At 41.1% G+C, this 21,395-nt stretch overlaps 1 long non-coding RNA gene across 1 annotated transcript in view; it reads left to right on the top strand.

Moving 5' to 3' along the window:
• Positions 1-13,417: 13,417 nt before the first annotated feature.
• The window catches only part of LOC129330995 (uncharacterized), a 73,540-nt gene continuing 65,562 nt past the window's right edge, over positions 13,418-21,395 (top strand). Inside the window, exon 1 of the long non-coding RNA XR_008597089.1 lies at positions 13,418-13,517. This is a non-coding gene — a long non-coding RNA (uncharacterized LOC129330995). The remainder of the gene's footprint in view (positions 13,518-21,395) is intronic.

A 21,395-nucleotide genomic window follows, 5' to 3' on the forward strand; every position in this document is an offset into this window, starting at 1 on the left:
CCAATTTAAATTATGTCACTCTGTGATCATTAAACACTCACTGGCTTAGAGAAGGGTTTTCACAGCTTCCACTCTGAAATCAGTTCATGCCCCTTTGGCTTGCTTCCAGGAAATTCCAGTATCTTAATTATGGTGATCTCAGCACATGCTGGGATATCAGCCATTGAAGGAGCCTGGGATAATCAAGACAGGGCATAGCGGACTTGCTGGTCAGCTACAGAGAGAGGCTTCTTTTTAAAACGTTCCCAGAAACGAACAGTAAAGTTGCACATCAAAAGTGAAAGGAAGGCTCCTTATCACTTCATGTTCCCAACTAGAGGCCTGTAGTCAACGATAGTTGATGATTTCAAGTCCATCATGATTGGGAACAGATGGGGTCTTTCTAAGCCTTTTTGGAAAAAACTCATTTTTAAAAATATAATACAGCATTGGGCTTTTCCCAACAATCCTGCAAAGCTTGGAAATATCTAGGCAAAGAGAACTCTGCCACGATTGCCATCCCTCTTGCCTGCCAGTTTTCCTCCATCATCCCTTTCCTTTTCACAACCGTATTAATTTTCTAAAATGCTTTTTTTTTAAGGCAACAAAATTTCTGAGAAAGCCATTACAAGGGCATTGTCTTTCTTTGTAATAGCTGATGGGTGTTTGAGATGCGAGGAGTTTATTTAATGTCTGAAATTATTCTCTGCAGCTGATTCATATGTAAACATCAGTTTTTCACCTCTGCAGCACCTGGTCATTGGTATCTTGCCCACTCTTGCCACAGTCACTCACCAATCTGTCCTTCATCTCTGAAATACCTCCGGCTCCATCTTCATAGTAATCTCCCATGTCCTGTAGCCCACCACTCTCTTAAAACTCATTTGTCCTTCTGCTTCACCTTTCCCTCTTTCTCTAAGCCTTTTTGCTTGCCCTGTGTCTTGGTAAGATTGGCCAATGACAAAGACTCTTAACTGTCTCATCAGTTTTGCCAATAGAGCTATTGATCCTTCACTTCACCTGCCTCAATCTATGGTATCAGAACATCTCAATCAGTCACTGTCAGAGGGTTCATTAAAACAATATTCCTTTAAGTGGACTTGCAAGTGGACTGCATACAATTTAAGCAGACAACTCTTCCCTTCTCCTTCTTATTTCTTGTCTTACCAAATTACATCTTCTAGCAAACTACACTTCTACTCTGTTGCGTAACATCACTTCTACATCTAAGAACACCAAAATATAGCCTTTAAATGAACTTCATCCTTGAAGCTAAATTACTTGTATAGTGGTAAATTTAACACACAGCCCTTGAGATCACCTAATAGCAGAAAATTTATGTACACATTGTGGTGTGGATTAGAGATGGGCACAAACCTGGAAAATTCCGAACCGTGCATTTCATGAACCACGAACTTTCATGAACTTGCCCTGGTTTGCAACCTGGTTCATTTGGTTCATGAAAACGTCACTTCCAGGTCAGCAGAAGGTCTGAAGAGAGCCCATCCCCCCACCCCCGTTGCTTAGGAAACTGATTGATCAGTGCCAGGCTGTCTTCAGTGATGAACCAAAATATGAACCAAACAAACTGGGCTAAAACTCATCACAGTTTGTGAGAAATGAGCTCCCACAAACTACTGGTTCATGAACCATGAACCGGCCTGGTTCGTGACGAACTTCAGTTCATATTCTGGTTCATTGCTGCCTCTAGTGTGGATCCTACCTCTATCCTGCCACTTCAATGATCAAAGCTTGATGCCTTCCTCCAATCTAGGGGCCAAGCTAGAAGTGATGGCCAAGAGGTTCTCTTCAGAACAAGTGCACAGTTGGGCAACCCTAGATGTGTGGGCCTGCTGGCTGGCTGGAGGCATGGCTTCACTGCCTCACTCCATTGTGTCAGTGGCAGGGGGGGGAGGAGACAGCGCCTTCTGTGCTCTACTGCCCCCACTTTCCTCCAGCTCTTGCCCCCTTTCACAGGAGGAAGATGGCATCCTAGCTGCCCCTCACCACACCATGGCACTCTGATCCTAAAATGGACACGAGCTGCTTGCCCTGCCTTCCCTTGCCCAACCTAGTGCTGAATCCTGTCAATTATTTGTTATGTGGAGAAAAGTCTGAAAATAAGAATGTTCCTGAATGTCAGAGTTAACCATGGTAGTCTGTAGTTGCAAAATAGTAAAGAGTCCACTAGCATCTTTAAGACTAACCAACTTTATTGTAGCATAAGCTTTCAAGAACTACAGCTCTCTTCGTCAGATGCATTTCTTTACTGGGAGTAAAGAAGTTTCGTACAAGCTAGTAGGGGTGTGCACAGGGAAAAAAATCAGTAAATTCAGTTCAGTAATACTGAACTGGAAAAAAATATTTTCCCCCAAATACTGAATTCTTTCTCTAGTTCAGTTCAGTATTACAGAGCAAATTTGGTAAAATTCATCCATTGTTTCCTATGGGAAACTCAATTCAGGGTTTTTCCAGTGGCTGGGGGGCGGGGTCATTTTTTGACCTAATTTCACCAAATTTGCAAGGGACCTACTCCTTTGTTAAAATTTTCCTTATTTAAACTATAAACTATACACCATAACATAATAAACAATAAACATAGAGAATAATAAAAAACACACAATTCTAAACATGACACACTAACAATACATATATCTTTAAAATTAAGAGGAAAAGAAAACAAATAACCCCCTAAATTACACTACAAGTTGAGTTCCGATTTTCTCCACAAGTATATATCATTTCTAGAGTACCACTTATTCTAAATTAGTCACAAAACCCTTCTTTTTTCTATTGTTCCTGTTTCTTAATCCATAAATCCAGATGTCATCAAATCCTTGTTATCCATTTCATGCAAAAAGTCTATTAACAGTTTCCATTCAGTCAAGAAGTTAGCTAATGTCCTTTCTCTAATTAATGCAGTAATTTTTGCCATTAACGCAAACTCCAAAACTTTTGTCAACCTTTCCTCCACTGTAGGCAATGTTGTAGTTTTCCACTTTTGTGCATAAAGTACTCTTGCTTCTGCAATAAAGTATAAAAACAGTGTTCTAAAACTTTTTCCCAACTGGCTGTCCATTATTCCCAACAGAAAATTTCTGGTTTTAGCTGAAGTTTAATCTTCAAAATCTTCTGCATCGATGATTGTATCTGCAACCAAAACCTCTTTGCTTTCTTATATGTCCACCACATATGAAAAAATGTCCCTTCTTGTTTAGCACATTTCCAACATGCATTTGATGCCCCCTTATACATTCTAGCCATTTTTTCAGGAGTCATATACCAACGATACATCATTTTGTAAAAAAATTCTTTAATACTGGAGCTTAATGTAAATGTTAGCCCTCTTGTCCACATATTTTCCCATTGCTCCATTAACATATCATGTCCACAATTTTTTGCCCATTTAATCATACATTCTTTTACTTGCTCTTCTTTCATCTCAAACCTCAACAAAAGTTTATACATTTTAGAAATAACGTTCATCATTTGTACAAAGGGCTATTTCAAATTCAGTTTTAGATTTCTCAGAGTCATAATGACTCTTTTCTAGTTTGAATCTCTCCAAAATTTGCATATATGGAAACCACTGACAGGTGTGCCCTTCTGCTGCTAAGTCCACTCTTGATTTAATTTTAACTTGGTCCTGAGAGAATTCCAATAAATCCTGATAAGTTATCCATTTAGGTGGACTAACCATTTCCCTTCTAAAAAGAGCTTCTTGCGATGACAGCCAGAGAGGTATTTTCGAATGAAACCTAAGTTTGTATTTATTCCATACTCTCAGGATTGCACGCCTTACATAATGATTATTGAACTCTGTGTTGGCTTTAACTTTGTACTTTTGTAATCCATAGCGCCGTGAAATTTTAAAATGTAATAAAATGGGGGGGGGGATTCCAATATATGGAAAAGTAAAGAGCAGAGTTAAATATGGGCCTCTACTTCCTCCTCCTCTTTACTCTGCTCCAATTGATGCCTATATTTTTCAAAAAAGTGTCTGGCTTTATGTACTGAGCTCAATCTAAATCTCTGCCATTGAAATGTAAAAATCATACCTTCTGGAGTATCCCATCGAAAAGCAGTATTTTTCTGTTTTAGCTTTTCCACCAGGAAGCTATAATCCTTGCATTTATGCAGAAATCGAATGGGAATTTCTTTCAAAACTATAATCTGGGCACCACTTATTAATTTTGTGGTATAATGCTGTTGTAGAATTTGCTCCTTCACTCTTCTTCTTACAAAGTAGACCAGCACATCCCTTGGGAGTTTTCTCATTTTGGCAAATTTAGAGTTAATTCTATATATGCGATCAATTTCCATTTGCATTGCATCCCGATCCCAGTCCAAAAACTCCGCCAAAGCCACAGTCATTTTGTCTAGAATGTCCTCACTATCTTCTTCTGGGATGAATCTAAACCTCAGGGCAAATTCTTTTTCTTGCATTTATAACAGTGCCAGGCTGTCTAGTTGTTTTTCAATCAGACTATCATGAGAATCCACTCATGAGAAGAGAATGTTTTGTATTGTCTCAACTTTCTCCTTAATTTGATTCACTTCTACAGAGACTTATTTCATAGATTGGTCCAATTTTTGAACTTGCTCTGTCATCTGATCTCTCAAAGCAGCAATCCTTTTGTCTATTTGTATCTCAAGGGAGTCATTTTGGCCCCCAAATTCTTCCCCAACTTATCCATTTCTGGAAGATCTAGAGATCCACGGCGAGTTTTTTTTGTAGTTGCCATGACTTTGTAGGTATTTCTGTAGTTGCCAGAAGGTGCCACAGAGTGGCAGTAGATGTCTAAAATTCTCTTAGTAGTGTCTCTCCTTCACTACAGCAAGGGTATCTCTTCCAAGTCCTGTTGCCATAGCAACAGAAAGAAAACAATAACACAGTCCAGGTGCTCTTATCTTGGATAGCCAAAACAAACAGTTGTTTTCCAAGTTTCACTTTCCCAGCTTAACTGTTCCTTTACTAGGCAATGCTTTTAATCGCAAAAGTACTTTCCCCCTAAAAATGTCCAAATCTACATTAATAAATCTTGAACAAACATTCAGTCTTTAGACTTTTCACTTCCCAGGTCTATAAATCTTCCAAAAATCCGGAATAAGAAAGATTTATTCAAACATCCTTTATATCTCCTTTAAAAAAGGCTCTCTCCCCAAAGGATGTTATCTCATTGTCTTGGAGAAAATCTCTCTTTGTTAACTTAATCTCTTCTAACATCAAGAAATGAGGAGCAGAAGGCTTGGTATCGATTATCGGCTTCAGCACTGCTAAGAGTGAAGATAACTTTCCCAGATTCCAAATGCTGCAGCAGGAACCAATGCCGAAAACTCCGTCTCAGCAACTCCCCCCCCCTCCAGCAAGCAGTTTTAGGAATGCAGATGGGATAAACTCACGATCTGTCCTTTGATCCAAGCAGATAGTTGAGTGGAAAAAACTCCCACATGGCAAATTAGCAGTGTTGTCCCTCAGCTCACTAGCTGGGTGTCCACCTTCCTTGCCCTCCTCACCAGAACTCTGCAAAGGACCTACTCCTAACTGTCCTCTAAAGACTCCACAAGTTTCATGGAGATTGGACTCCCATGGGGGCACTTTATCGTCCCCCCCCCTCAAAGAATGTGACTGCAGCCACCTCCAATCTCCATTATTCCCTAAAGGGAAAATATCAGGGGGGGAGAGGAATCTGGAAAGCTGAGGGTGGCATTTTGCAAGCAAAATCCACCAAATTTGCAGGAAACTTACTCCTGACTGTCCTCTAAAGAACTCCCAAGTTTCAGGAAGATTGGACCCCAGGGTTCAATTCTGTGGGCCCCTGAACAAGGTGCCCCCAGCCTCCTAATGTTCCTAATGTGGGAAAAAAACTTCAAGCTGACTCCTACTGCAGATACAGATGGACCAAGGCTGCCATGACCAGAGGCACATTCCCAAATGCAAGCTCCACGCCAAACAGTCCAACAGAACCAAACAGACATCCTCCCCAAATCCCCAGTGCTTTCTGAGCAGGCTGACCAGCCACTCTCTATTGTTCCCAATTATGAGAACTTTTGACACATATCCACAGGGGAAGGATGCCACAGCCAACGTGTGCTCCTAAATGCAAGCTCATCCCTGGAGAAGCCCAACAGAACCAAAATGAAACTCTCCCCACAAAAAACCAACACCTCCCCCCAATAGGCTAACCAGCCACTCTCCTTTGTTACTTATGAGGACCAACATTGCACCAGAGAATCACCCAAACCAAACTGAAGCAAGGGGCAATCTTGCAACTAGAAGCCAACTGAAGAAGGGACATGGAATCTTCCTCAGAACCAAAGTGAAGCAAGGGGACCAACTTCACAATAGAGAATCACATCCATTCCACCCAAACCAAACTGAAGCAAGGGACATTCTTGCAACTTAGCCCAACAGAACCAGTGTAATTCACAGCAGCCAAACACTGGGTTCAACCGTGGAGGGGCGAGCACCACAGAACAAAACCAAGCAGTATCCAGCCACAAGCACAAGACAATGGCAAGCAAGCACAGTTGTTTAAGATGGCTCCCACCCACATGGCCTCAAGCTGAAACTGACAGTGAGGTACTTGGAAAATCCAAGGAATTCTTTCTCTGTAACAGCCTTCATCATTGGCCCCTTCCCACCCCTGCAATGAAAACAGTTAAGTTAACATTAGAACACATTACATACATTATATTACACAACAGCATTCTGTAGCTTCATTTGGGTGTTTCTGTTTTAAAAAGACACTCTCCTTCTAGAGAATTCCATTGGCCAGAGAAGGAAAGTTCCTGCAAAGATTGGCCACCGACTCCTCCTCTCTTCCTCCTCCCCCCCTTCTGCCTCTGCCTCATTCCCCTCTCCATTCTCCCCCCAACATCAGGTAAAAAAAGGCAGGAAACAGTGCCTCTTTGCTGTTTCTTAGCAAAGGAACAGCCAACGAACAGCCCAGCCACTATTACTGAAGTTTACCAAATTAACCTGAATTAATTCATTAAACTTGAGTTCAGAATACTGAATCTGATTCGATATTCCCTTTTGAGTTTGGTAATACTGAATTTTACCAAATCAGGTAAAATTTGGTATTTTTAAAGGAATACCAAACCTGGATTGCACATCCCTACAGGCTAGTATGTGAGCAGTTTTGGAGCAGGATCTGAGTTCTTTCTGAAAATGGTACATGCATATGGAATTGCAAGTGAACTGCTTTTCATCATCCTCTGGCAGCTCCAATGTAATAAGAACATGCTACATGAACTTCTAGAGCATCCTGGGACATCTTGGGTGCAAAAGAACATTAACTTCCATGTTTGATTGTGAAGAAAACACTACCATTTAATTTCATCTGGGGCATAGGATACATAAGGTGGTACTTAAAGTAACCCTACTTCACTGGCTACAATCAGTATATACACAAAGAATGTATCTAGATTTCTATTTACAAGGCCAGAAAAAGTTGCAAAGTTATTCTGGTTGCCACAATTCATTTTGGAACCAAGCTTCTATTTCCTTATTGTTTTCTCTTCTTTTCTTTCCCATTAACTTTCCTGGGGAGGATCAAGTGTGGATTAGAAATCTAAAGATGCAGAAACTTTGTAGCATCATTATAAGAATTGGCCTATGGAAATAAAGGTCTTTGTTCAGTGCTGCAGTCTCCTGTGTAAATAACATATTTCTTAATCCCGAGGATAAACTAAGATTGTGGTTGTGGCCAATAATATTTACTTGGATGTGGATGAAGGAATCTGTTGATCTTATTAGACCTTATACATTAGCCATAAAATGTCACTGATAAACTATGAGAATTTTCAGGAATTGTAGATCTTGTATGGAGTAGATGGCTAGGTGGTGCCATGGTTCAGAGGAAGAGCACATGCTCTGCATATAGAAGATTCCATGTTCAGGCACTAGTGTCTCCAGTCAAACAATCTTAGTTTGCTGGTGCTGTAAAAGCCCTTTCTATACCTAGGACCACAAAGAATCATTGACACAATATTATATGAACAAATGTTGATAGTAAAGTGCAATTTCCTGTGCTCCTAATAAAACTGGAGCTCTGCACTGGATAGCAAAGGCAAAACCGATCTCATCAGATCTCAGAAGCTAAGCAAGGTTGGTCTTGATTAGTAATTGGATGGGAGACCTCCGAGAAGACTAGAGTCACTATGCAGAGGCAGACAATGGCAAACTACCTCTGTTAGTCTCTTGCCTTAAAACCCCCAGTGTGTGTGTGTGGGGGGGAGGTCTCCATAAGTCAGCTATGACTTGAGATTACTTTCCACCACAATATGACTGGGAGATCACAGATGATTGCAATGGGTGACTACAAATTCTTGATTATTAGGATCACATTTCCCTTCAATATCCACTTAAGTTCATTACTGAATGGTAATGGAAACAGGAAAAGAGAACTAAAGTGATAGTGTTTTTACTGAAGATCTCATGTGGTTGTCTGCTTTGGAGAATTATTTTCCATTTCTTTCCTCCTGTTATAAAATTTGAGAATATTCTCTGTGTTTGAAATCCTGAAATCTCATTACTCCAACTGGGAGGAGACTTTCAGAACAGAATGCGTTATACAAGGGATAAATCTATATATGTAAAGGCAAGTGTTCTGATGGACTCATCATCGACCAGCCCAAACCCCTGGACCTAGAAACATGAATTTTTGGGAGAACATTCCTGTCATGATGTAAACACCGACTAAGAAGGGATGTTGACCCCGTAAGGGGGGGTCAAAAGGGGTCAAATGTGTTTCCCCAAAAGGATACAGCTTACCTATGTGGCTGGCAGGCTACTGCCTGCTTCTCCCCCCACCCCCCAGCCCACTGCCAGCTTAGCCACTCTTCCCTGATTGGGCCAACCTTTCAAGAGCATTTGCATATACGGCCTGATTGGTCCTCACCCCCTACATTCTAAACAGTCTGCCGTTGCTATTGGGAGTCATTGAATGTGTCCTGAGGTAAAATGCACCTCCCAGTCTTCCTCTCAAAGTTCACTAGGGCTGTCAATCTCCCTGTGGGCTTAACTTTCTTGTGTGGCTGGCAGGCTCCTGCCTGATTGCACGCCCCTCTCTCTGATTGGTCAGTTGAGGAATTCTGTGTTCTGAGGTAAAAATCAGGTCAAGAAACTGCAGACAGTTGAAGAAATGCGGCAACTGGATTTAAAGTAGTTAAATATCATAGCGAAGCATGAGTATCGAGCTAGTGCTAACATGTAGCTGACTGTTTATGACTTTTGTAATGGGTGACCTCTTCAGAACTTGTAGCTAAAGTTTCAGTAAGGTAATAGTGTACTTCATGGTTTATACATGCATGCATTCTATACAAGTTTTGTTTCTTGAAGTGAAATAAACATATTTAGACGTTTAGAAATAAAGGTTGTTTAATAGATCACCTTTCTAAACTTCAGAAATCTGTTGGTGTGTTATTTTGAGTGTGTCAAATAGCAAGGACTAGTGGAAATCTGACATGAGATATGATAGGTATTCTTGTTGCTTGAAGTGTGATTGTTACTGATTGCTAGACATTTTACATCATCCATAGAAATGGAAAATGCCATGTGTGCACATGATCGTGTGTGAACACACACACACACACAACACCCTGTTAGTTGGAAATGTTTCTGTTTTTTCATCACTCTCGCTTTAAAACATGCATCTGATCGCACCATGACTTCTTCTGAAAACCACATTGGAAGATGAGGGAATGAATTACAGAAAGGTTTAAGATGTGAAGAGTCAGAGAAAACATGTATTTGAGTCCATTTCTTTTCCTTAAATGATAGTTGTACTTTTTGAAGCAGAAACTGTAATGATAGTATCTGGGCGAAAAACAATTCAGTAAGCTGGATATTTTTATTCCAAATGAAACTGGAATTGAAGCTGGAGATTTTTTCCCTAATTCTCTAAAATTACTACTAAAAGTGCTAAAATAAAAACTGGAATGTAACAATATTTAGATAGATTTTTAAAAATCTCAGAGCTTAAAAATATTAGACCAACTATATGTGGTATCTACAGTGAAGTCAAATGCCTTTCTTTTGTTGTAGATGCAGAGGAGTTAGCCGTGTTAGTCTGTAGCAGCAAAATCAAAAAGAGTCCAGTAGCACCTTTAAGACTCACCAACTTTATTGTAGCATAAGCTTTCGAGAATCACAGTTCTCTGACGAAGAGATGCACTTTTTCATCAAAATTAGTTTTTAAGCCATTTTCTGTTAGTAGGTTGCTAAAACCAGAAATACCCCTGACTTGAAAAAATTTCCTGAAGAAGAGCATGGTGGTAGAGAAGGTTCAGCATCTGCCTCCCAGTTGCTAACGCTGCACTTAAATCACTACTTCCTTTATTCTGTAAAGAATGGACAGATCCTTAGTATTTTTCTCACATTAGCACCAATCTCCATTATCTTGAAATAAATATCAATGTAAGAAGAACCAGATAAGGGAGAAGAACATTTATGAACAGGATGACCAGGTCATATGACCACCACCCCTCAACTTGAAAGAGGACTATATAATTTGGTCTCTAATTTATATATTTTTATGTACTTTGAATTTCTATTCTGCCCTCCCCACGAAGGGCTCAGGGAGGGCTCAGAAGTTAACCTAAATCAGAAATCTGTGGTTGGTAAAGGCTGTAGATGAAGTTTTTCAAGCTACATATCAGTCCACGAAGGTGGAGAGAATGGCAATTGATCTGTTAATGGGAGGTAATCAGCAAGGCCACAGGGTTCTTGTAAATACAGGGGAATAGTCACATAGGAACCTTGGTGGAATCAGGACACCAGGCAAAACAAGGACACATCTTTAAGGAGAGTTTTGTGTTAAAATATGAGGACTATCAAGTGAGTATTCTTGGGAATTTTTGAAGAGAGCTTATGGCAGAAGGAAAGGCTTCAAGAATGTTACTTAAAGAACACCAGCACAAAAAGCAGAGGACTGAAACTGGATAACAATAAAATTATTCTTCCTGTCTCTTAATTCACTACCATGAATTTTGACCTAGGAAAAGAGGATTGCAGTTACCATTCATTTTGTTTTTATTTTGCTTAGTACTTGTTAGACAACTCTGTTTGCTGTTATGTTTTTTTCTTTAATTAATAGCTTTAATTTTAAAAAGAGTTACATTTTTATGAATTTTGTACTATTGTGATCACTGCATGCCCACATGAAAGCCTGATTTATCTCACACAAGCCATGGTGGAAGTAAATGTTGAGAAGACTCTTACCTGGAAAGGACATATTTCAAAACAAGCATTTCACAAGGTTTTTCCCCTATGTCTGGGGTAAAATGGAGTAGATGACTACAAAAATGTCTGTGATCAATACATGAATACATCAATGGAGATTTTGAGGGTAGCAGAACTAAAAACTATACATTTCTGCTTGTTCATTCTAGTGGCAGTTGTGAAAGCTTTTTACTTCTTGAGGTAGAGGGTGAGGATGGAAGAAGTCTGAACATTTTGGTTTGAGATTTGGACCACCTGGGAAATTTCACATCCCTGCAGTTGAATGGAAACATCTGCAACTTGCATTCTGTTACACCATGTCCCCAAAGGACCAAAGCTCCTGTCCTGAAGAGGGCAGCTATTCCACAAGTGGCCTTGATTGACCATCTGTACCTGCTGAATGAAGCTCTGCTTCAGAATCCTAAATTGGAGAAACCTTGCCCCTTCTGCAATATGATCACTCTAATCTCCAAGCTGGCACACTCACCAGCACTATTAATAATTGCTGGTTACATGCTAGCTCAGCTGCTGATGGAAAGACAAACCAAGACACCCATTACAACCCTAGAGAGCAATTTAGCTGCAAGGTGACCTGACCTCAAAAAGGCAGCTACATCAGATAGAAAAGGCTGGATACATATGAATATTTCTATAACCTTTGTAAAATTATTCATATAGTTAACCTATAATAAAAGCTAACAAATGTAATATTAGAAATGTGAAATCTTTACTAGAGAATGAGAACTTAGTGGAGGTATAGAACATTGCCTGTGGATAGGACAGAAATATGAACAGATTAGCCTGCAGCCTCCTTGAAGGGAAGAATATATTACACTATTTGTGCAACAAATCAGGGAGAATAAGTAGTTACAAGGCCTTCCCCCCTATTTTAGGATATCCACATCTTATCCTTGTGAATTAAGACTAATCAGAAATGTAGACCAGGCTGCTTCTACAGAAGGGAGCAAATAATTGACATTTAGGGGAAGCAAGAATAACACCACTATAGTTAGGAATACATCAGTCTAAAGGGGGAAGTGTTTAAGCAGAAAGAAATGAGATAAGAAGTGATGTAGAATATATCACCCATGTAAAAGAAGAGTACATAGATAGCTCAAGAAGAATAAGTACAGCCTTGAGAAGAATGTGACCCCATCTTCTCTTTCAAATCCTTCTCAAGCCAACTTCCATATAAGAAAATTACATCAACCCTGCTGGATCAGATCATTTGTCTGTCTAGTCCAACATCCTGTTTCTCATACTGGCCAACCAGATGTCCCTAGAAAGCCTACAATCTGGGTATGGAAACCAAACTCTACCCCCCCACCCCTCTGATACCCCTAGTGTTCAGAGGTAAACTGTCTCTCAACATGGAGGTTCTATTTCACTGTCATGGTCAATAGCCAATTATGAACTTATCTTACATGAATTTGTGCAGAAAAAGTGTGGAGGGAAGACATTTCCTCATTTTTGCTGCTCGACATGGAGGTATTGTGTGTACATGGGACAGCAGAAATAGGAAAACTCTGTTTTTGCACAGGGGAAAAAGATTGGGGGAAAGGCAGGAGCCCTCCCTCCCCTTGTGACAGCTTTCCGAGCCCATCTGCACGCTCCTTTTTAAAATAGAAGCTATTCCCTGAAGCTGCTGTGTGACTGTGCAGAATATGGGTTGCCTCCGTGGTGAACATGTAAAACAAGTAACGTCTAGAGTGACACTAAGGGTCAAGTTAGACAAGAATTTGAGCACATACAACATCACACAAGTAACTTGTGTCTGCCAGAGTCATATTTTAATTGGAGTGTATAAGTTATCTCTCTGTGTGTGAAAGAGAAAGGCTGCAAAAACTGGTCAGAAGGGAGAAAGAGAAACATATATGATACAAGAATTTAGCCATAGATTCCTTATTCTTGGTTTGGGTTAAAGGTGGGTCTTGGATTTGAAAAAGTTGAACTATGAGGGGATGGTTCCTGCTCTTCATTCCCAGAAAGGTTCATTTTCTCTTGCTGTAAAGGGCATGGCTGGGTGTTATGATCTTTTGTCTAACCAGTTTAGCTTCACAATGAGAAGGAACTTGGAGGACAGCCTGAATATACATAGGAGACTGGCTGGGCAGACAATGACGCTGTGCAAACAGCAGCTTGAAGCACAGGTTATTAGTGAGTGAGGACAGAGAACTTTGACCTGAAGTCAGAAGAGGGAAGCTGATTCCAGAAAAGCAGAGGAACCGTGGCCAAGAACAATTTCTGGGAGCAACCGTGGGATAGTCAGCACCTTAGGAGGTGAATCTTGGTCCAAAGGCAAGCACAGCAGGTAACATGGAAGGAAATGTAGAAACTGGTGGTGTGTGTGTTTTTAGACAGCTTGACTTTGAAGGAAGCAGTAATTTATGTGCAATCATGAGGAAAGCAGTGAAAAGCCTCTGCTGGAAACAGGAAAATTGGGACATTTTCATTGCCAGTCAATCTGCCACTTTAAAAAGCAGCATTTTGCATTCCTTTGGGAGCTGTGGAGTTCTCCTTCAAAGTAAACAAAGGCCCCAACAGGTTTTACAGTCCAGTATATTTACCTGGGAAAGGGCTTTCATTTCCCCTCAATTCATAAAGATTAAAGCCTTTCAATCTAAACTTTTTAGCTAGTGTGCAAGATGAATATTATTAAAGCAACTGTGTTGCCCTGAGAAGGTTTTTTTTCCCTGCCCAAATGTAATGTCCCAGTGTTGCCAGTAGATAGACTGGAGAACTTAGATTGGTGGTGGTGTTGGTGAGAACAGGGAAACCCCCAGCCTGCTTATCTCCAACTCCCCCATGAGAGAATCTATTGCTCTTTTTTTCTCATCAGCCAGTGAATAAAGGAAACTAGAATTATAGTAGAAGTTCTCTGTTTCTTAGCCTTTATTCAACAATAATTTTAATAATAACACTTTAATTTTATCCAAATCTCTGGACAACTGCTGAGATGCCTATCATCATAGATACATTCACAGCAATATCACTGTGGCTCCTGTGGTACTGGCCCTTTCTTTAGTTCAAAAGAGGCACAGGCACAGGTTGGCTGGGCAGATTGGCATGTCCAGCCTATTACAGCAGGGATGGAGGCTACTAAAGTAGATCTCATCTCCTCCTATGCAGGCATTTGGCCTGCACTGCTTTGAAGATGAGGGTTGTTTATGTAAGGCATTGCAGGGGGTTTGAAGCTGCTAGGGAGCTGGTAGGTTTGGAGCATGTTTGACATTTGCCAGTTAATCATATGATAGTCCGGGGGACAACAGTAGATAATAAACAATTATAAATATTTTTTTATATTTTACATGTGCAGAGTGCTAAAGTGCAGGTGCATACAGAATAAATATATATAAATACAGTATGAAATGCTAATAGTAAAGAGGTCTGTCAGTCCGTCAACAATTCCAAAATATTCTGTATAATATCAACTGGTGGATGAAGAGTACACAAAAGTGGTGAGAAAGCATCCCGCTTGTGATGTAAGTCAGACCATCAGTCCAAAGATGGAGCTGGACGTGCCAAAGGACACTCAGCCGATGGGCTTATGCGCAACTTTCCATTTCCCGTTTCGTTGTTACTGCTTCTTGGGCATAATTCAATGGATGGTCACAAGCGTCTCTCCTCACACCAAACGCAGTTGCAGCTTTATTGTAATTGCAACTGCATTTGGTGTGAGGAGAGACGCTTGTGACCATCCATTGAATTATGCCCAAGAAGAAGTAACAATGAAATGGGAAATGGAAAGTTGCGCATAAGCCCATCGGCTGAGTGTCCTTTGGCACGTCCAGCTCCATCTTTGGACTGATGGTCTGACTTACATCACAAGTGGGATGCTTTCTCACCACTTTTGTGTACTCTTCATCCACCAGTTGATATTATACAGAATATTTTGGAATTGTTGACGGACTGACAGACCTCTTTACTATTAGCATTTCATACTGTATTTATATATATTTATTCTGTATGCACCTGCACTTTAGCACTCTGCACATGTAAAATATAAAAAATTATTTATAATTGTTTGTTATCTACTGTTGTCCCCCGGACTATTGTATTTTGAGTTGTCCCAGCTTCCCGGGCTCCCGTTTGTCCTTCAGTTAATCATATGAGACAGTATATTTGAAGGTGGATTGGCAGTAAAAAACATAAGGCCATATTTGATGGTCTTAACCTTTAAGGTAAGGCCTGAGGGTTGGCCTGAAAATATGGTCAATATTAGAGTCAGGAGAATGTGGAATAGGGAAGTCCCAGTGACACACATGGTAAAAGGCATCCTTTTACCATGGACTGAATGAGGCTTTTAATTCAAGGAAGTTCAAGCAAGGCAGGAGGTTTCCCAGAGGGCCCTGTAGTTAACAGATATGACACTCTTTGCAGAAGTGGTGTTGTTAGTAATTTGCAAGTCCAATGGGCAGAGGGCATCATGTGATGTTGGGGACCCCCAGCTATGCCCAGTTAAGGCTTTGGGTGCTTTCATGGGAACAAGGGACCCTGGCTCAGGCTATTTTTCCAGTATAGTGATGGGTTACCATTGACACAGTTATTTGTTTTGGACAGCAAATCATTAGATAGAAAAGCTTGGATACATATGAATATTTCTATAACCTTTGTAAAATTATTCATATAGTTAACCTATAATAAAAGCTAACAAATGTAATATTAGAAATGCGAAACCTTTGCTAGAGAATGAGAATGTAGTGGAGGTATAGAACATTGCTCTGAGAGTGGGTTGGGGCAGAGTCCTAGGCTAGCCCACCATCCCACAAGCAAATAAGAATTGAAATTAAAAAAAAATATTAAATAGAATAGTGAGCCCTCAACCAAGGAAACCCAATGAGCTTGCTCCTAGAGCCTTGCTGCAGCACAAGCCCCAAGCTCCTTCTCATAAAATCCAAAAACACTCCCGCAACAAGCAGTTCCTCCCTTGGTAACCAGCTGGAAAGTGAAACAGCGGCACAGCTCTGGGTATTATATATACTGCTTGCTCTTATAGAGAATAATGGGAGCTCTCAGGTTGGCAGCCAGAGCTGCCTATCAAGGTTTTCAGGGCTAAGATTGGTGTGTTCCAAAGGCAGCAGAAAGTCTGCAGATGCCTAGGGAATTGATTGCTCGGTACCAGGATGTCTGGTTTCACAGACCAATGGACGAAGTTGTTGCATTGGTGAAAAACACACATCCCACAATCCGCCTGCTCTCAAATGCCAAACTGAGCCAGTCTGTGTCAAATTTTGGTCCATTTTTCAGTCCGTGCCCATCTCTAAATCTAGGCCTTTATGGATTCATAGAAACCACTGACTGAAAGAGAAAGACCAGCTTTCCATGCCTCTTGCTATGCTTTTCCTTCCTTGTTTGCAAGGGTGCCTTTCTGTTCCTTTGAGAGGCCATTCAGCTTTGGCAAGGGCATGCTAATGGACTCCTGTTTCACAAGGTGTCCTTGACCCGTTCCATGAACACTTTTCTGTGAAGGATTATAGAAGACAGCCAGAAGACAGATGTCCCATTTTAGTCTTTATTTATGCCATTTCCTTTGCCCTATTTTATCCTTAATACTGATGACAAGATGTGTTACTGTTTGATGCATAAAAAATGCTAGAGAGGATATAAAGTAAAATACAGGGGGGGAAAGGCACACAAGTGAAGTTCAGTCTTCTAAAATAGCTAGAACCGTTTTTTAAAAGAGTTATTAAAGAATCAACTATTGTGGACCTTTCGAGGATCTCTTCATAAAGACATCTCTAGTGCATATATTTCCACAAATTCTTAAACTGTCCAGCTCAAAACTAGCAATAACTGGCATCTTTTAATTTCCTTCCACTTTTCACACACCTTTTCTACAGTAGCTGGTGGGTATGTCAAACCCATATTAGTAATCTTGGAAAACATTGCAGGTACTCTTAGAACACTTTATAGACTTCTTTGCATGCAAAGTCCCACTAGATGATTATGATTCCTGTTTTAAGCATGACAACCCTATGCCATCCAATCCAATGCATGCTCATCTGCAGGGGTCATTTCGTAGAAAAAGAGCTGGAGGAACTCATTAGCATAACTCATTAGCATATACCACACCCCTTGACAGCACCGGAAATGTGTCATTAGCATAACTGATTTGCATATACCACACCCCCTGACATCACCTATCCTGGCTGTTTTGGACCCAATCTTGGCCATTGAGGGCCGAAATTGGGCCCAAAATGGCCAAAAGGGGCTGAAAATGGCCCCAAAGGGGCCCAAATGGTCAGTATTGGGCCACTGCTGAGCGGGAGAGTGATCCACCACCCATCAGAGGCCTGATCCGGGCCGTTTCAACCCCAATCCAGGCTGAAACGGGCCCAAAATGGCCGAGAGTCAGGTGGGTGGGGGTCACCTGTCATGTGACCTTTTGAGGGAACTACCGGAACTGCATTCCTGCACGTTCCCCCTCGAAATGAGCCCTGCTCATCTGGGAATAAGTCCCATTAATTTTAATGGAGTTTACTTAGGGAAAGCTCCATTAAAATAAATGTGACATTCCAAATAAGCATGAACAGGATTGTGGTATAAGGTAGGGTAACTAGCACAAGGTCATGCAGGGAGCCTCCATCAAATACTTCAGTTCAGTCTTCCAGGCAAAAGACTGCCCATTGTATGAAATAGGCTCTTCTCAGATGCTGACTCCAATGAGATGCTAATGGACTTTCTGTACAATGGAGGAGCTCGTTGTGTAAGAAAAGGAGCAGCGTTGTTATTCTTGGAACAGAGTCCAGCCCCTTCCTAAAGGTATAATTGAGAGTGTGAATGGGGGTAGATGGCTATTTTGGTTCTTCTCAAGGTAAAATGCTGCTCAAATGAAAGAAGATTATTACTATTATCAGAGTCTTCTTATGATTCCAGCATTGAATTCTTTTTTTGAATCCATCTGTACAGTTATTTTCAGTCCAAAACAAAAACAGCTGCTTTTCTGCAAAGATGTGACAAGATTATGGACTGTAAAATGTTATTTACCTTTTATTGTTTGTTTTTAAGGAATGTTTCAAAGTTTGAGCCTAAAAAGAGGGCACAGAATATTGTTATTGTTGGCAGTGGTGGAAGGAAACAAAAAGATAAGCTAATTTTCCCTCTTGAATTTTGAGGGAAATGTATTTAATTCATTGTTGGTAAAGATACCACTGGAATCAACAGGGCTACACATATGAAAATCTTTTCCAAACCATACTTGACACAGGAAAACAAACTCCACAGACACTGCAGTTGAAATACATCATGCAAACTGCATATTTTTGTACATCTAATTTGTATGACTTATTTCAACTGGAACAAGTTGGGTGCTTTACAGAATGTGGATGTTTAGTCAGAAACTGAGATACAAGAAGGGGTGATGAAATGGATGGGGGAATTGTGTATATAAGACAAAACAGGGATTTGGATATTGCAGAAGAGGGAACTGTACTAAGGAAAACCAAAACCAAAACCAGTCACCAGCTGAAGATCTCTTCCTTCTGGCTTCTAACTGCTATTGCTGAAGGAGGTCACGGGATGGAGAAAAGGGGAGGTACCCTTAAAAGTACAATCCTAAACAGAGTTATGCTTTTCTAAACCCACTGAGTTCAATGGGTATATAAGGGTGTAACTCTGTTAGTAATGCACTGTCAGTGTGCCTGGATCCAGCTCCATTTGAAAGCCTCTTCCTTTTCCCCTCCAGCCACCATAAATGGGAACCATTAGACTAAGGGCAGGGAAGAGACAAGCATCTGTCTGTCATGCCTGAATCAGCTGAGGAGCCCCTCCCATTGATTTCTGTTGCCATTGCTGAAGCCATTACTGAGGGAAGGGGGCGTTAGCAGGCCGTCCTGCCATTATGTTACCCCTATTCATGATCTTTTGGATTTTTTACAACATTTTAATTCTTTCATATTGTTTATTGTTTATTTATTTGCCCATTTATAACCCTTCTCCACAGATAACAGGAAAAAGGAAACAAAATAGAGAAAAATGTGAAACAATGAATCAATGAAAAACAATTTAATAAAGACAATCTATGTGTTAAAACCAACAGTCAATTTTAAAAAGCAGCATAAACCAGTCTTGAACATAAAAACAGGCCATAAAATTACTTTGAGAATCCTTGTGTTGAAGAACAGTATATAAATTCACTGAATACGGAAATAAAGCAAATGAAGGGTTTTTCTTATGTAAGTGCTCCACGTCCTTTCAGATTCAAAGTTAATGGACCAGTAACAACAACAACAACTGTGCTTATATACTTCCCTTCTGGATATATTAGTGCCACCGATGAAAAAGGTCAGTGGTATTTTTATCCCCACAATACAGCTGGGGAGCTGGGGCTGAGGGGAATGGCTTACCCAAGGCCACCTGCTGAGCTCATGGCAGTAGTGGGATTCAAACCAGGAGAGTGCTGATTTGCAGCCAAACTACTTAACTACTATACTACAGCAGCTCTCCAAGTTCTGCCAAAAAGGAAGTTCTGAGAGCCACAGAGGGAGAACTAGCAGAAACAGGCAAGAACATAGCCAATAGGCAAAGTGAGGAATATCAAAGTGATAAATACAAACACAATTGGAAACAGCATGAGACGACAGCACAACAGAAAGTACAAAGGGAGAATTTGACAGTACCATCAGGTCAGATCATCTATTCCTGTGGCAGAGGCATACAATTGACATGATAGACGACACTCAGTCTCTGGTCATGACAATGTAGCCAGTCAGGTAGGGCCATAAGAAAGGACAAATATCCACTGAATACCTGTTAGTCCCAATGGTTACAGTATAGGGATAGCTATCTACTTTTGGATCTTAGGGTGATAGGGATATATGTTTGAATGATATATAATCAAAATCTCAGTCAAATAACATCAGTAATGATAGAACTGCAATAATATCTGACATCCTACTATATAAAAGGCAAACTGTGTTGTCGACAACTCACCTCTTATTCCCACACATGCTCAGTATGCTGCACATGCGCAGTACGTGGGGGTAAGGCGCATGCGGGGGCAAAATGGTTTTCCTCCCCATTGCCTCCTCGAGGCTTTCTCCTAGCTGATCTGTGGGTGAGGAGTGGTGATGGGAGCACCTGCCCTTCCTGCCTCTCTGCTGGGCAAGGCTGCCTATCTCTCCTCCCCCCAGCAGTGCTCCCGCTGTGCCAGCTTCCCAATTCAGCCCTATGGACTGAACCAGGTGGCTGCCAGTTGCAGCAATGCACCAGTCTTCCTGACCCTCTTCTCTCCGGCAGTGCCCCTCTCCTGATTCCAGCTGATTCCAGCTCAAAATCAAAGAAAAGCTGAAACAGAGCATAAGCAATTCTAGGACTAGTAGGGTCAATTGTGGGAAAATTCAGAAAAACAATTCAATCGTGAGGAAATTCAGAAGAGAGAAGCCAGTGCAGCTCTTTGCAATCGTCATGTTCATATTCACTTTGCAAAGATGTGAGAAGATGCAAGAAACAAATGAATAAAGCATAGTTTGCAAAAAGTTCAGCCTCCAACAAAAAAGAAAAGCAAAAAAAAAGAAAAAATCACAAGGTTTCCAGCACAAGACATAGTATGCAAGTGCACTTGGCTCAGGCAAAAGCAGAGGGGGTGGGACTAGGCTTCATTGCCAGGTAAGGTCACCTCAGGGAGTTGTCGGTGAAATATTCCTTTTGTGGTCGGTGGGTGGAAGGGGAGAAGGTGAAGAAGAGAGGAGAACTGAGCTTCAGAAACAATCAGAGGTGCTTGGGAGTGAGAGGCGGAGGTTGCGAGTGAACGTTGAGGGAACAAAAGAACTCCTTTTTTAAAAGCCTATTGTAATTTAGCAATGGTCCCTTAAAGCCCTTCCAGCTCTACCTTCTTTGAACATGAAGCTATGCCAGCCTTGGTTGCTGAAGCTTCCGTAGTGGTGTGGGTAACCATGGAAACTGCCAGCCAAGCTTTCCATCCAGTTGCTAGGAGATGCTAGAGACTGGTGAAAAGCAGTGGGTAACATGGGAGGCAGAGAAGGAGGGGGCCACTTGATGGTGAAGCCTCCATGGTCAGGGGCAGTCTACCTAGGGGCGGGCAACAGCCAGGGAAGGTCTTGGCCTATTTGAGCCCTTGTGTGTAGGGTTTTTGGGGAAACAGGTTCTTGCAGGGTTGCAAATGGGGCCTGGAGATCTTGCAGAATCTCCCAATCTCCGGGTAACCTAAATCAATTCCCCTGGAGGAAAT

Source organism: Eublepharis macularius, chromosome 5 (genome assembly GCF_028583425.1).
Source record: "Eublepharis macularius isolate TG4126 chromosome 5, MPM_Emac_v1.0, whole genome shotgun sequence".
Taxonomy (NCBI): Eukaryota; Metazoa; Chordata; class Lepidosauria; order Squamata; family Eublepharidae; genus Eublepharis; species Eublepharis macularius.